This window comes from Macaca mulatta, chromosome 20 (assembly GCF_049350105.2).
Source record: "Macaca mulatta isolate MMU2019108-1 chromosome 20, T2T-MMU8v2.0, whole genome shotgun sequence".
Lineage (NCBI taxonomy): Eukaryota > Metazoa > Chordata > Mammalia > Primates > Cercopithecidae > Macaca > Macaca mulatta.
Window position 1 is genome coordinate 15,434,339 of NC_133425.1, and position 13,584 is coordinate 15,447,922.

A 13,584-nucleotide genomic window follows, 5' to 3' on the forward strand; every position below is an offset into this window, starting at 1 on the left:
TGTGGAGAAATTGAAACCCATATACACTGCTTGTGGTAGAAATCATGTGACTGTTTTGGAAAACAATTGAACAGTTCTTCTAAAAAATTTAAAAATAGAGTTGCCATATAACCCAGCAATTCTGCTCCCAGGCACACACCCAAGAGAATGAAAAATATATGTCCACACAAAAACTTGTACCTGAATGTTTACCACACCATTATTCCTAATAGCCAAAAAGTAGAAACAACCCAGACGTCCATCAACTCATGAATGGATAAAATGTGGCATATTCATACAATGGATTATTTGGCCAAAAAAGAAATGAACTGACTCATGCTACAACATGGATGAACCTTTAAAACATTATGGTAAGTAGGCTGAGCACAGTGGCTCTCACACCTGTAATCCCAGCACTTTGTGAAGCCAAGGCAGGTGGATCACTTGAGGTCAGGAGTTTGAGACCAGCCTGGCCAACATGGTGAAATCTCGTCGCTACTAAAAATACAAAAATTAGCCGGGTGTGGTGATGCACACCTGTAATCCCAACTACTCAGGAGGCTGAGGCAGGAGAATCACTTGAACCAGGAAGGTGGAGGCTGCAGTGAGCCAACATCGCACCACTGCACTTTAGCCTGGGTGTCAAAGTGAGACTCCATCTCAAAAGAAATCCAATTTTCTTAGTAAACATCCATTTATTTTAAGCACATTTATTGTAAGAGTGACTTTTTGTGCCCTCAAATCTAGTCTTCTGGTTATTGAGTGATGCATAATAAAGCACTCTAAAACTTAGTACCTCCAAACAATGACACAGAAGACCTGCTTTCAAGCAAAATGGAGTAACAGGGGCCAGACTTGCCTTCCTACCTGAAACCACCAAGATGGACAAAATACATGAAACCCTTTGGAAAATGCTAGGTATCAAACAACAAAAGAGTTCTCTCTGAGGGACAGGAAACAAGGTGAGCTGTACTGTTGCCCAGGGAAGTCAGGTAGCGCCAGTGGACTCCTAAGTTGGCAGCCAGGGCAATGAATCCAGGAGGCCGAGACAGCTTGAGTTTGTAGCACATAATACTAGAGAAGAGAGCTACATTGAGAAAACTCTGGAAATCTACAGAGGGTCTCTTTTAATATTCAGCACAGAGCACTAACAGGTATATGGGTGTAAACACATTCCACATGACCTGGGAAAGAACAACCCCCAAAATTACTAACAGCTCCCAGTACTCATACAGTGATGGGAATAGTGCCTGTTGCCACCAGCCAAGCGGAAGAACTCATCATGCAAGGGACATTAAAAGTATTCAGGAAAATCCTTCCCCAGCATTGAGGATTATAGACTAATCCCTGCTCCAGATCCATCTAACAAATACAAGCAAAAAAATGACATATTTAGTGATTAATTAATTAATTATAATGAACCAGGAAGTTGTTTTTAAAAAGAATTATTAAAGGCAGAAGTTGTTTAGGAAAAAAAAAAAAGAACTGACAGAAATGTCAGTTTGCAGACAAGGACATTAAAACCATTATAACTGAATTCCATATGATCAAAAAGTTAAGTAGAAACAAAAACAAATTTTTTAATACATTGAGCTGTCAGAGATGAAAACTACAATATTTGGAGATGAAAAATGCACTGACTGAGAATAATGGAAAATAACACATTACAGAAAAAATATAGTGAATATGAAGACATCATAACTATGCAAAATGAAAAAAAAAAGAATTTAAAAGAAAAAAATGAAGATTAGTACAGTGAGAGACAACCTGCGGTAGCCTACTCTATCAGTAATTTCAGTCCCTTAAGGAGTGGAGAGAGAGAAAGACATTTGCAAAATATTAGATCAATATACAAAAGTCAATTGTATTTTTATCTACTAGCAATAAACAATCAGGAATTGAGATGTTTTTAATAGTGCCATTTATAATAGCATCAAAAATATGAAATACACGGGATAAATCTGACAAAAGATATGAGAAGTCTGTATGCTAAAAACTACAAAACACTTTACAGAGAAATTGAAGACCTAAGTAAATCAAAACATGTATAATGTCCAGGCATTGGAAAACTCAATATTGCCAATAAGTCAATTCTCCCCAGATTGATCTACAGATTTAACACACTCGCAATCAAAATGCCAACAGGTTTTTTGTAGAAATTGTCACCAGGTTCTAAAATTCATATGGAAATGATAAAGAAATAGAATAGTCAAAAAGAGAAACAGGCCAGGCACAGTGGCTCACACCTGTGAGATTACTGTGTAATCCCAACACTTGGGGAGGCCGAGGCGGGCAGATCATGAGATCGAGACCATCCTGGCCAACATGGTGAAACCCCATCTCTACTAAAAATACAAAAAAAATAGCTGGGTGTGGTGGTGCACACCTGTAATCCCAGCTACTCAGGAGGCTGAAGCAGGAGAATCCCTTGAACCTGGGAAGCGGAGACTGCAGTGAGCCAAGATCGTGCTGCCGCACTCCAGCCTGGCGACAGCAAGACTCAAAAAAAAAAAGGAGGAACAAATAGTTGGAAGACTAATGCTACCTGATTTCAAGACTTAAGCTACATTGGCCGGGCACGGTGGCTCACACCTGTAATCCCAGCACTTTGGGAGGCCAAGGCAGGTGGATCACTTGAGATCAGGAGTTCGAAACCAGCCTGGCCAACATGATGAGACCCCATCTCTACTAAAAATACAAAACAGCTGGGCATGGTTGCACGCGCTTCTAATCCCAGCTACTTGGGAGGCTGAGCCAGGAGAACTGCTTGAAGCCAGGAGGTGGAGGTTGCAGTGAGCCGAGATCATGCCACTGCACTCTAGCCTAGCCAAAACAGCAAGACTCTATTTTAAAAAAAAAAAAAAAAGACTTAAGCTACATTAAGACAGTAAAGATAGACGAATAGATCAATAGGAAAAAATGGAGTCAAGAAAGAGACTCAGGCATATATGGACAACTTACAGCTTATTTTCAGCAAAGGTGCAAAGGTGCAAAGGCAATTCAGTTGAGGAAGTATGGTCTATTCAACAAAAGATACTGAAACAAATGGATATCTATATGCAAAAAAGTGGACTTCAATCTGTAACTTATATCATATGCAGTATTTACTCTGAATGAGTCATAGACCTAAATATAAAATCTAAAACTATAAAATTTGTAGAGGAAAACATTTGTGACTGAGTTAGGTAGAGATTTCTTAGCTATAACAAAAAAAGAATGATCCATAAAAGAAAAAGTTAATAATTTGATTTAATCAAAATTTAAAACTTTTGCTCTTTAATGGACACTGTTAAAAGACTAAAAAGAGCCACAGACTGGGACAAAATACTTGGAAATCATATCTGATAAAAGATTTATATTCAGAATCTATCAAGAATCTCACTGGTCTGAGTGCAGTTTACAACCAATTGGTCACAACCAGTTGTAAGTTTCTTTGTTCCTTCATCCATTCCCACTGCTTCACTTGGCTAGCCTTAAACACAAAAACAAACAACAAAATTTTTTTTTTTTTTTTTTTTTTTTTGAGACGGAGTCTCACTCTGTCGCCCAGGCTGGAGTGCAGTGGCGCAATCTCGGCTCACAGCAAGCTCCACCTCCCAAGTTCACACCATTCTCCTGCCTCAACCTCCCAAGTAACTGGGACTATTGGCGCCCGCCGCCACGCCCACCTAATTTTTTGCATTTTTAGTAGAGACGGGGTTTCACTGTGTTAGCCAGGATGGTCTCGATCTCCTGACCTCATGATCCACCCGCCTCAGCCTCCCAAAGTGCTGGGATTATAGGCGTGAGCCACCACGCCCGGCCTAACATTTCACATATTAATAATTGAAAATCCCAATGAAAAATGCATGGAACAGTAACTTCACCAAAGACAACAAATGAATGTCAAATAAACAAACACATGAAAAAATGCTCAACATCTTAGAACTAGAGAAATGCAAATTGGCCGGACACAGTGGCTCACATCTGTAATCCCAGCACTGTGGGAGGCCTAGGTGGGCAGATCACCTGAGTTCAGGAGTTTGAGACCAGCCTAGCCAACATGGTAAAATCCACTCTCTACTAAAAATACGAAAATTAGCCAGGGGTGCCAGTGGGCACCTGTAATCCCAGCTTCTCAGGAGACTGAGGCAGGAGAAATACTTCAACCCAGGAGGCAGAGGTTGCAGTGAACTGAGATCATGCCACTGCACTCCAGCCTGTGCAACAGAACGAGACTCCGTCAAAAAAAAAAAAAAAAAAAAATAGAGAAATGCAAATTAAAATCACAATGCAATACTACTACACACCTATTAGAATGACTAAAAGTAAAAAGACTGACCACACTAAGTGTTGGCGAGGATATGGGGGAACTGAACTCTCCTCCACTGTTGGTGGCAATGTAAAATGGTGCAGCCACTTGGGGAAACAGTTTGTCAGTTTCTTAAAACGATAAACCTATGACCCATGGATGGCATTCCTGTGTATCTGTCTAAAAGCAATGAACACACATGTCTATTCAAAGGTTTATACACAAATGTTCACAGTAGTTTTATTGGTAATAGCCAAAAAGCAGAAACAACTCAAATTTCCATACCACTCAACAACAAGAAGGAATGAATTCTTGGTACACAATAATATACAATACAGGTGAGTCTCAGTTATGCTGAGGGAAAGAGGCCAGGAAAAAAGAGCACATACTGTTTGATTCCATGTACATACAATTCCAGGATGTGGGCCAGATGTGGTGGTTCACACCTGTAATCCCAGCACAGGTGCGGTGGTTCGCGCCTGTAATCCCAGCACTTTCAGAGGCTAAGGTAAGCAGATTACGTGAGGTCAGGAGTTTGAGAAAGCCTGACCAACATGGTGAAACCCCATCTCTACTAAAAATACAAAAACTAGTCGGGCATGGTGGCTCATGCCAGTAATTCCAGCACCTTGGGAGGCTGAGACAGGTAGATTACTTGAGATCAGGAGTTTGAGACCAGCCTGGCTAACATAGCAAAATCCCATCTCTACTGAAAATATAAAAATTAGTGGGGCGCCTGTAATCCCAGCTGCTCAGGAGGCTGAGGCAGGAGAATTGCTTGAACTCGGGAGGCAGAGGCTGCAGCAAGCTGAGATCTTGCCACTGCACTCCAGCGTGGGTGACGGAGCAAGACTCCATCTCAAAAAGAAATCAAAATTACTTTGTTAGTGCAAACTAACATATGGTGACAGAAAGCAGAATGGCAGTTGTTGGGGGTGGGAGGGAAGGATAACAAAAGGACATGAAGAAACAACGAAGCAAACAATTTGGAAAAAAAAAAAAAAAAAGAGACCACCTAGATTTCTACAGGTGCTTTTACCTGGATGGAAATAGTACCTTTTATTTGAGATAGGATGAGGTCTGGCTACAGTATTTATACTTTCTCTAAATAGTTTCCCTCGAGGTTTTTTTTAATTATTATTCATTTTTTTGAGACAAGGTCTCTCTCTGTCACCCAGTCTGGAGTGCGGTGGCACCATCATGGCTCACTGCAGCCTCGGCCTCCTAGGCTCAAGTGATCCTCCCACCTCAGCCTCCCAAGTAGCTGGGATTACAGGCATATGCCACCACACCCAGCTAATTTGTGTATTTTTGTAGAGACAAGTTTTCACCACGTTGCCCAGGCTGGTCTCAAACTCCTGGGCTCAAGTGATCCTCCTGCCTTGGCCTCCCAAAGTGCTGGGATTACAGGTGTGAGACACTGTGCCCCACCTATTTTTAAAGATTGCAGAGGATTAAATGATACTAATATACCATAACAAATGGGAAACACGCAGATGTAAACACCAGAGAAAACCTATTTAGACTTCCAGGGCAATAAGCTAGCATCCAACAAACAGCTGCAAAGAAAGTGTTGCAAGAATGACAGCATTTTAAGAACCATGAAAAAGAACGAGATGTTTCCGATAAAATGTTATTCACGTTTCCATCAAGAAATTCTAATGTGTCAATAATGGATAAAGGAAGAACATAAAGGTCACATTTCATGTTCGACACTTTTACACCTGAGTTTCACATGGACATTTACAGTTTTACAGCACTAAAGCAAAGCCGCAAGGGAAAAACACAAAAGGTATGTTTGGCTCAGTAAGTAAATTCATCACACTTTGCTCTCATTTCCTTCCACCCATTTATCTTTTCAAGTTGCCAAGAACAGCACTGGGAATAATCACCTCCCACACCAAAAGCTGAGGAGATGATAATTGGTGTCTGATGACAGGAGATGACATTTTTAAATAGTCACTTTAAACTTCCTAACATAGATCCCATCCTTAACCACATATACACTGCTTGAGTATGTATCTGGAAGGTGGTCCAAGAGTAAGCATAAGTTCACAAAAACACCGTACTAGTTTAAAACAATTACAACCCAGGCCAGGCACAGTGGCTCACACCTGTAATCCCAGCACTCTGGGAAGCTGAGGTGGGCAAACCACTTGAGGTCAGGCGTGGGAGAGGAGCCTGGCCAACATGGTAAAACCCTGTCTCTACTAAAAATACAAAAATTAGCTGGGCCTGGTGGTGCACGCCTGTAATCCCCAGCTACTCTGGAGGCTGAGGCAGGAGAACTGCTTGAACCTGGGAAATGGAGATTGCAGTCAGCTGAGCTTGCACCACTGCACACCAGCCTGGGTGACAGAGTGAGACTTCGTCTCTTAAACATTGCAACCCAGAAGATTGTGTCATTTATGTACCAGGGATCTTAAAATACAAGGTCTAGGAAAAGGTCATTATCAAAATCGCTTCCTGAATAATGTGAGTAAAGGTCTGAGTTTTTGAAATGTATAATATGAATACACATAAAGGGAAATAAATGATTATTTCCTATATTGCAAAATGCATACCATCTATCATTCATCATGTGAGATTCTCCTACTACTTTACAGAAAGTAGCAACATATGTGAAGGAACTAATTTTGGACATTTACATATTGTATCTTACAAGCTCATAACACTAAAAAGAACCAAAGGAATTTGGTTTGATACCAGTATACTCCAACCCACAACACGCATCTCAAGCAGCTGGATAAACATTGACCACGTTGTTACACAAAGGGTGAGGCTCATTATTTCCACCTCCTCTCAACTAACCCCACACAAAGCTAAAAATGAGAGAGACTCGAGCAAAAGCAAACATCACTCCTGGAGTCCAGTGGGACCGATGGCCAGCTCACTCACCAGTAAGCAGATATTTTTAGCAGATAAGGCTGGTAAAATACAACACACAGAGGTCATCTGAGGAAAGCAATGGACCTTATATCCATGGCCAAGAACTCCACACATGTGCATGAGGGACACGTGCAACAATGCAAGACAAGCTGTAATGAAGAAAAATTGGAAACAACCTAGGTGGCCAGCAGTAGGGGAATAATAATAATTATTATTATTTGAGATGGAGTTTTAATCTTGTCGCCCAGGCTGGAGTACAGTGGCATGATCCTGGCTTACCACAACCTCTGCCTCCTGGGTTCAAGCGATTCTCCTGCCTCAGACTCCCAAATACCTGGGATTACAGGCACGCACCACCATGCCTGGCTATTGTTGTATTTTTAGTAGAGACAGGGTTTCACCATGTTGGGCAGGCTGGTCTCAAACTGCTGACCTCAGGTGATCTGCCCACCTCAGCCTCTCAAAGTGCTGGGACTACAGGAGTGAGCTATAGCTTCCAGCAGGGAATTATGAAAACTGTGGTGCAGTCACCTAGTGGATGAGAATGCGGCAAATAAGGAATGAGCTAGAGCCACAGGGAATATGGCTGGACCTCCAGTGGTCTGTAGAATCCAAAATATGTACATTAAAAATGTGTATGGGCGGGCACGGTGGCTCACCCCTGTAATCCCAGCACTTTGGGAGGCCAAGGAGGGTGGATCACCTGAGGTCAGGAGTTCGAGGCCAGCCTGGCCAACATGGCGAAACCCCATCTCTACTAAAAATACCAAAATTAGCCAGGTGTGGTGGCAGGCGCCTGTAATCTGTGCTACTCAGGAGGCTGAGGCAGGGAGAATCACTTGAAACCGGGAGACGGAGGTTGCAGTGAGCCGAGATCGTATCACTGCACTCCAGCCTAGGCAACAGAGCGAGACTCTGTCTCAACAACAACAACAAAAAAGTATACAATATGATACCATTTGTGGGGAGAAAAAAATCCTACCCAAAATTATTTCCTATGGATAAATAAATATCAACACAAAATCAAAAGAAAAGATAATGTGATGATTCCAAGTAAACTCCTAACAGTGGTCAACCTTGAAAAAGAGGAGGAGGAAGGAGGGAAGAAGGGAATTTAGAGCTGGGAGGGTGGGGGCCCTGTGCTCCACGCAGGAAGAATGATAAGAGAAATAGCAATTTTGTTCTTTCACTGTCTACTGCTTCTTATATAGATCAACCCGTTGTCTACTCTGCATGCTAATGTTGTAGCTCAGATAATCTGGTTGACCTTTTTACAGCTTATCTAGGGGGGAAAAAAAGGAAAGGAAAAAAAGAACAAAACTTTTTATTATTCATAGCTGCCAACTTGATCTTGTTCTGGCTCTGGAACGAACCAATTTAAACAGATATTTTCCAAGGTTAGAGAGGTTCAAAGACTGATTTGATGAGGTGATACCAGGGCATCCTGTACAACTGTAATTTCTGTGCAGGAAAAAAATCTACTTTTCATCCCTGTAACATTTTGTGTGTAGTTGCCATTATTTGTTAAGGGTGTTGAAACAATCATCATCACCTCTCTTTTCAAGCCAGAAGATTTTTGGTTACATAGACCACACATCTCGCCGCATTCTGTCAGTGCTGACACAATTCCCACATGTGGTGGGGATTTTCACTTGGACAGGGTGTTAAAAGGAGGTGAATACAGTTACCATAATCATTCCAACTCCTCCTCCACTGAAAAATCACAGGAAACTCACATAATTCAATTCCAAAGAAATGAATTCAGAATTAAAGATTCACAGGCATCAGCATCAAACAATGGGGAAATGAAATATTCATGGATAGGAAGATTCCATACTGTTAAGTCATCAATTTCCCCCAAATTCATCTGTAGATTCAACGCATTCCCCATCAAAATCCCAGAAGGCATTTTATAGAAACTGATGAGCCGATTCCAAGAATTATATGGAAATGCAAAGGATCTATTATAGGCAAAACAATTTTGTAAAAGAAAAACAAAGTGGAAGGATTTACAGCACTTGATTTTGAACCACTATAAATATGCAATAATCAAGACTGGTGGTAATTGCCATAAAGATGGACATATGGATCAACAGAGCAGAATAAAAAGACCAAAAATAGACCACACAGACGCAGTTCATGGAATTTTAACAAAGGTACCCAGGCAATTCAATAGGGAGAGGGTAATCATTTCAACAAATGGTGCTGAGGCTGGGCACTGTGGCTCACACCTGTAATCCAAGCACTTTGGGAGATCAAGACAGGAAGAACACTTGAGCACAGGAATTCAAGACCAACCTGGGCAACATAGCAAGATCCCCCACCTCCCCGACCTCTACAAAAGAATTTTAAAATTGGGGCCAGGAGAGGTGACTCAGGCCTGTAATCCCAGCACTTTGGGACACTGAGGTGGGTGGATCACTTAAGGTCAGGAGTTCAAGACCAGCGTGGTCAACACGGTGAAACAGCATCTCTACTAGAAATACAAAAATTAGCTGGGTGTGGTGGCAAATGCCTGTAATCTCAGCTACTTAGGAGGCTGAGACAAGAGAATCCTTGAACCTGGGAGGTAGAGTTTGCAAGTGAGCAGAGATCATACGACTGCACTCCAGCCTGTGTGACAGAGCAAGACTTCATCTCCAAAAATAAATAAAAATAAAAAATTAGCCAGGTAGGTGTGGCGGCATGTGCCTCTAGTCCCAACTACTCAGGAGGCTGAGGCAGGAGGACCAGTTGAGCCCAGGGCTGAAGCAGGAGAATCACTTGAGCCCAGGAGTTAGAGGCTGCAGTGAGCTATGATCGTGCCATTGCACTCCAGTCTGAGTGACAGAGCAAGACCTGGTCTCTTTAAAAAACAAAAAGAACCCTGCCCATCCCTCACAACACAGGGCCTCTGCCTCAAGGAGCTGGGATACTGTGAGTAGCTAAGTGTGCCTTCTTTAAATAAAATCTTTATTTAGGGTGTTAGTAAAAAGCCTGCTGTCATGACCTCAGATGACCTAAATATCCAAGCCCAAGGGTTTTTTCTCTTCCACAAGCAAATGAATGTATCCAGGAATACTTTAAAGTAGTGCTTCCCAAAGTGAGGCTCTGGACCAGGGAGCAGCATCACCTGGGAGGTTAGAAAGGCAGCCCCACGGACCCAGCCCAGACTAACTGAATCAGCCTGCATTTTCATGAAACCTGCAGATGCCACCCAGCCACCACCAAGGCTTACCTGACAACGCAGGTGCCAGCCCCTCACAGGCCAGGAAGAGCCTCTGTTGCCCACCCTCATTCTGTGGAGGGCAGCAGGCACCAGGCACACGAGGTGAGCCGGGATGGAGGAACTGGGGGAAGCCCAGGTCGTCCCTGGAGCCAGAAAGTGTCTCGGAGACACTGCCATTGAATTGTTCAGAAACAATTTTTCAGACACCCACAGCTGTAGCTAAACCACTTTAGAGAGATACTGTATCCCCGTGGGGCTTAGGTTAATCAGGCACCATCAGGAAGGGAGAGAGGAAGTAAAAAGGCATTCAGCCTTCTAAGACCCTCAGGAGGTCTTTTGGAAAATCTGATAACGGCCGGGCACAGTGGCTCATGCCTGTAATCCCAGCATTTTGGGAGGCTGAGTCAGGTGGGTCACGAGGTCAGGAGCTCGAGACCAGCCTAACATGGCGAAACCCCATCTCTACTAAAAATACAAAAATTAGCCAGGTGTGGTGGCAGGCGCCTGTAATCTCAGCTACTCAGGAGGCTGAGGCAGGAGAATCGCTTGAACCCAGGAGGCAGAGGTTGCAGTGAGCCGAGATTGCACCACTGCACTCCAGCCTGGGCGACAGAGCGAGACCCTGTCTCAAAACAAAAACAAAAACCCTGATAAATTGTGACATCCCTTTTCCAGGAAAACTACATACGCAGTTTATATATACTTTTAGGGAATTCACACATTTCCTGGGCTTGAGTGCATGGGCTCAGGTTAAGAAATTTTTGAGACAGTCTCACTCCGTCTCGGCTCACTGCAACCTCTACTTCCTAGGTTCAAGCGATTCTCTTGCCTCAGCCTCCGGAGCAGCTGGGACTATAGGCATATGCCAACACGCCCAGCTAACTTTTTGTATTTTAGAAGAGACTGGGTTTCACCATGTTGCCCAGGCTGGTCTCGAACTCCTGAGCTCAGTCTACCCAACTCAGCCTCCCAAAGTTCTAGGATTACAGGCATGAGCCACCACACCCGGCCTAAGAATTTCTACTTTACAGACAGGCACAGGGAAATAGAGGTGCCAGAAAAAGCCAAAAAAGATTAAAGACATATATATGTATAGATATATAGATGATATAGATACAAACAAAATATATATCTAAAGTAGAAAAGAGTGCCTAAGTTTCTTTTTTTTTTTTTTTTTTTTTGGAGACGGAGTCTCTCTCTGTCGCCCAGGCTGGAATGCAGTGGCCGGATCTCAGCTCACTGCAAGCTCCGCCTCCCGGGTTTACGCCATTCTCCTGCCTCAGCCTCCCGAGTAGCTGGGACTACAGGCGCCCGCCACCTCGCCCGGCTAGTTTTTTTTGTATTTTTTAGTAGAGACGGGGTTTCACCGTGTTAGCCAGGATGGTCTCGATCTCCCGACCTCGTGATCCACCCGTCTCGGCCTCCCAAAGTGCTGGGATTACAGGCTTGAGCCACCGCGGCTGGCCAAGAGTGCCTAAGTTTCAACACAAAGGAAAAGTGCATGCTTATAAATTATTCAGGTCTAGGCAACTAAATGATACAGAAGCAAAAAAAGATGAAAAGTATTCCATCATGGCACTCGGCTTTGTCATCAGATCAATTCTGACATTTCCTCACTTAAAATATCGCCTTTCTAGTCCCTTGAAACCACCGTCTGCTTCAGCCAACGCTGGTTCCTCGCCCTAGCATTTGGGAGGCCTAGGATTGGGTCACAGTTGTGTGCCATCAGGACCTCACCTGGACCACGGACCCTGTCAGAGGACAGGGAATGTTTGCTTAACGTTTTTCACTAAGGGTGAACGATGGCCAATTCCTTATGACTGAGAAATGGAAGGTTTTGGCTAGATCACCAAAAGCCTTGCTGAAAGTTCAGCACTGGGACGTTTGTTAGTACAGTGGTTGGAGGGTTCCTAGAACCACGTGGAAGGGAATCGTACATGTTCGACAATACTTGTCGAGGACATACCTTGTGCAGACGCCACGGCCAGAACAGACAGCTCCACGCTCCAGGTTATCTGTGATCCAGGGCTCCTTAGGTCTCCTTTTCACCTCCCAGATAAATTGGCTTATCAGCCCAACACCTGCCACCTGTGTGCTCTATTTTAGGGCTCACAAAGGGCCAGAGGGCCCCCTAGGCCCTGAGGATACAAAGGGCATCCCACCTGGCCATCAAGGTACATACGCCCCTTTTTCATGTGCCTGGGACATCTGAGGCTTTCAACTGCCTCCCTTCCCTCAGAAGACAAAGATTTTAAAAGTACCCGTTAAAATCCAATTTCCATTCTACCTGCCAGTTAGTTTTGGATTCAGCCCCCATGTGATTTTCCTTCATTTGCTAATTTCTTTTCATAAGCCTCTGCCACTTCAGCACTGTTAATTCCAATAACCCAATAAACACCCACCCTCCTGCCCCAACAAAAAAAGGGATGGGGACAGTGGAGCCAGTATTATCATCTGCTATTCAGAAGCAATGCTTGGTAGTGCACGTTTTCTGAAAATGTTCTCCAAGTCTTTCTTTTAATTGGGGAGCTACCCGGTGATTTGCACTTAGAGCGCCACAGCACTTCAGGTGCAAGGCCTCAGGGTTCCAGTCCTGATGCCTGGAGGGAAAATTATACCTTTTCTACTCACCTGCCCAAACCTTGACATTTAAAGCATCTCCCCGGTATTTTTCAGCTTCCTATTTGCCTATACACCTGCATGGTAGGCTGTGCACGTTCTTAGTATAGGCCCCTATATACCCTACCGCATCACTGGTACCAGCAGACAGGGACACACATAGCAGAATGTTCTGTGCGCAAAATACCTCCAGTCAACCTAATGCCCACCTTCCAGCAACAGTTTAAATCAATTGTAGCACAGCCACTCAATGGAAAAGAGGTAGCTACTAGAGACTAAGGTAACCCACCCATGCATAATAATCCCATTAATTATAGTATATACTTTAGTACATATGATTTGCTATATTGTGTTAATATTACACAACATATGCATGAATAATAGAAATTGCTATATTTCTCAAACAATGCTATTAGTTGTGGTGATTAAACTGTATTACCTACCAAGAGCCATTCAATTAACAGATCACACATTAATTCATGAAAACTCAAAGTGCAGAGAACAGTAAATCAGTCCGTTTGTGTGGAAATCAAAGGGCATGTCTGAATCTATAAATATGAGCGTGCACATTAAACTGTCAGATGCCTTGGGGCTGATT